A 4,309-nucleotide genomic window follows, 5' to 3' on the forward strand; every position below is an offset into this window, starting at 1 on the left:
GACCAACCTAGATAGCGTATTCAAAAGCAGAGACATTACTTTGCCAACAAAGGTTCATCTAGTCAAGGCTATGGTTTTTCCAGTGGTCATGTATGGATGTGAGAGTTGGACTGTGAAGAAAGCTGAGTGACGAAGAATTGATCTTTTGAACTGTGGTGTTGGAGAAGACTCTTGAGAGTCTCTTGGACGGCAAGGAGATCCAACTAGTCCATTCTGAAGGAGATCAGCCCTGGGATTTCTTTGGAAGGAATGATGTTAAAGCTGAAACTCCAGTACTTTGGCCACCTCATGCGAAGAGTTGACTCATTGGAAAAGACTCTGATGCTGGGAGGGATTGGGGGCAGGAGGAGAAGGGGAGGATAGAGGATGAGATGGCTGGATGGCATCACTGACTCGATGGACGTGAATCTGGGTGAACTCTGGGAGTTGGTGATGGACAGGGAGGCCTGGTGTGCTGCAATTCATGGGGTTGCAAAGAGTCGGACACGACTGAGCAACTGAACTGAACTGAACTGAATATCATTCATATGTCTTTCTTCTTGAATTAAAGGTAGAAGTACCTGAAAAGTATTAAAAAACAAGCAAATAAAATGCCTTCTTACCCTTTCACCAGACCGAATGTTAACAAATGAGAATAGGATTCAGGACAACAGAGGAACAAGTCTCTTCATATGAGGTCTTGTGTACTGGAAAGCCATGAAGTATTTGAAAGTTGTCTCAGGCTTTTACAAATTCTGAGACCTTGAGTAAATCACTTTACCTCTCTGAACATTGTTTTCCTCATTTAAAAAATAAGGGTAATATCTATTTCACACTGTTTTATTGATTAAATTTGAGTGATATGAAATGAGCAGCTATAAAAATTCTTATCTTCAAGTCAGCTATCAGATTGTGATAGGTAGTTCTGGTTCTAATACCAAAGTTAGGAGGTTGGTCCATATTTATCACATATAATTACCAAAACAATTACATTTGTACAACATTCCAAAGTTTACAAAGCACATTCACCTAAAAATTATATTCAGTTATGTATATTCAGATAATTAGCCTGCGTATTTTTTTTTTTTGCCAAGCTGGGCTATTTAAAATACTAAAAGATGATGCTGTTAAAGTGTTGCACACAATATGTCGACACATTTGGACATTTGGAAAATTCAGAAGTAGCCTCATGGAACTGGAAAAAGTCCGTTTTCATTTCAATCCCAAAGAAGCACAATGCCAAAGAATGTTCAAACTACCATAAAATTGCACTCATTTCACATGCTAGCAAGGTTATGCTCAAAATCCTTCAAGCTAGGCTTCAGCAGTACATGAATCAAGAACTTCTAGATGTACAAATTGGGTTTCAAAGAGGCTGAGGAACCAGAGATCAAATTGTCAAGACTCGTTGGATCATGGAGCAAGCAAGCAAGTTCCAGAAAAACATCTACTTCTACTTCTTTGTGTGGATCACAGTCAAACAAACTGGAAATTCTTAAAGAGATGAAAGTACTAGACCACCCTGTTTGTCTCTTGAGAAAGCTGTATGTGGGTCAAGAAGCAACAGTTAGAACTGGGCTGGGAACAACAGACTGGTTCAAAATTGGGAAAGGAGTACAACAAGGATGTATATTACCACCCTGTTTATTTAACTTCTATGTATGCCAAATGCAAAGCTGGGTAAATCACAAGCTGGAATCAATATGGCCAGGAGAAATATCAATAACCTCAGATATTCAGATGATACCACCCTAATTGCAGAAAGTGAAGAGGAACTGAAGAGTCTCTTGATGAAGGTGAAAGAAGAGAGTGAAAAAGCTGTCTTAAAACTCAACATTCAAAAAATGAAAATCATGGCATCTGGTTCCATCACTTCATGGCAAATAGGGAAAAAATGGAAACAGTGACAGACTTTATTTTCTTGGGCTCCAAAATCACTTTGGACAATGACTGCAGTCATGAAATTAAAAGACTCTTGCTCGTTGGAAGAAAACCTATGACCAACCTAGAAAGCATATTAAAAAGCAGAGAGATCACTTTGCTGACAAACGTCCATGTAGTCAAAGCTATGGTTTTTCTACTAGGCATATAAGGATGTGAGAGTTGGACCATAAAGAAGGCTGAGGACTGAAAAATTGATGCTTTCAAACTGTAGTTATGGAGAAGACCCTTGAATGTCCCTTGGACAGTAAGAAGATCAAACCAGTCAATCCTAAAGAAAGTCAACCATGAATATTTGTTGGAAGGACTGTTGCTGAAGCTCCAGTACTTTGGCCACCAGATGCAAAGAGACAGCTCATTGGAAAAGACCCTGATGCTGGGAAAGATTGAGGACAGGAGGAGAAGAGGGCAACAGAGGATGAGATGGTTGGATGGCATCATCAGTTCAATGGACATAAGTTTAAGCAAATTCTGGGAGATAGTGAAGACCTGGGAAGTCTGCCATGCTGCAGTCCATAGGTCACAAAGATCAGACACAACTTTAGAGACTGCTGCTGCTGCTGCTAAGTCACTTCAGTTGTGTCTGACTGTGTGACCATGGACGGCAGCCCACCAGGCTCCGTCATCCCTGGGATTTTCCAGGCAAGAGTACTGGAGTGGGGTGCCACTGCCTTCTCTGTTAGAGACTGAACAACAACAAAAATGGGGATAAGAGGGTACCTTGTCCAATCTTGGTACATCAAGGAAGGCTTTTAGAAATAATGATGACGCTTAAAGGTGAAAGCCTGGTAAACAATCCAAGTATAAAAGGGAGAGTGAAGCAGACCAGACATAGTGAGAAGCAAGACTTGCTAGAGTTTAGAGAAAGGCATGGTAGCTTGGCCATTAATAAGAAAATGTATCATGTAAATTTCCTGAAGGATAATTTGAAGATTTCAAACAGGGGACTGACATAGTTAAAGTTTAGAAAGGTCACTCTGGGTAAATATGAAGAATAAATTGGAGTAGAACAGGGTAACAGGCAGACAAGACTATTGCAGGAGGTATAATAATATTGGTCAAGCTGGAATAGTAGCCCTGGTGGTATGTGTGTGTGTCAGTATGCTCAGTTGTGTTCAAACTGTGTGGGTATGTTGCTGTCACTTTTTTGACACCATGGACTATAGCCTGCCAGGCTCCTCTGTCCATGGAATTTTCCAAGCAAGAATGCTGGAGCAGGTTGCCATTTCCTACACGAGAAGGTCTTCCCAACCCAAGGATTGAAACTGCATCTCTTACATCTCCTGCACTGGCAGGCAGATTCTTTACCACTATGCCAGTAGTGGTGGAGATGGAGAGAAATAAGAAATATACGAGAAAGGAAAACTGCCAGGACTTTGTGATCGCTGTAGGAGGTGAGAGAGAGGGAGAGGTTGAATATAATACCCACATTTCTAGCTTAGGCAGTTAGTTTGATGATGATATCACTTAGAGACTGGGAACATAAAAGCACATATAATGAAAATGAAGGGTTTAATTTCAGATAAACTGTTTTGAGATATCTTGGAACATCATGACATATATTTTGAGCGCAGTCAGGTGTGCAGAATTGTAGTAAGGAGAGAGAACTGGACTAGAAATATATTCTTAGGAGCCATGGAAGTGAATACCTCACCCAAGGAGAGCATAAAAAGTGAGACAGGAATAAACTAACTAGGATATAACTCTGAGGTGTATGGACACATAAGTGACAGGCAAAAGATGAAGATCCTAGAAGGTAAAATAGAGAAGCCAGAGATCTAGGATGAAAGCTAGGAATGTGTGGTTTCACAAATCAAGAGACATAAATACAGCAGGCCATAGGCAATAGTGTCAAATGTTCAAGTAAAAATTCATTAAAAAGGGTCCACTTGGTTGAATGAAAAGGTTGTTCGTGACCTTGTTGAGAATTTCAGTGGAGTCATAGGGACAGAACCCAGAAGTTTATTGAGTAAATAATCCACTGAGTGAAGTTCCTGGGAAGGTAGAAAGAGACAATCCAAAGAATAAGCTAAAGAGATGGAATACAGGGAATATGTAGAAATATATATCTCAGATGGGCAGGGGCACCTGATCCATTGTGATATCTGAAAGGTGGATGTAGACACACGTAGTCTTATGAATGTGGGGGCAGGAGGTTCTTGGAGTTCCTCTCTGATGGGTTCTATTTTGTGCTGAGAGTAAATGAGGGAGATGGTTTGAAAACAATGGAGCAAATCTGAAGCAGCTGTTATGGAAAAGAGTGCTAAGTAGGGAAACAAGCATTGCTTGGCAAAGCTGAGACTGGACATTGTAAATATGCAGTGAAAACAATTTACATAGTCTATCCAAATTTCAGATGAGTTTTTGGTTTTTTTTTTTTTTTATGTTG

This window comes from Bison bison, unplaced genomic scaffold (assembly GCF_000754665.1).
Source record: "Bison bison bison isolate TAMUID 2011002044 unplaced genomic scaffold, Bison_UMD1.0 scf7180017864525, whole genome shotgun sequence".
Classification (NCBI taxonomy): domain Eukaryota; kingdom Metazoa; phylum Chordata; class Mammalia; order Artiodactyla; family Bovidae; genus Bison; species Bison bison.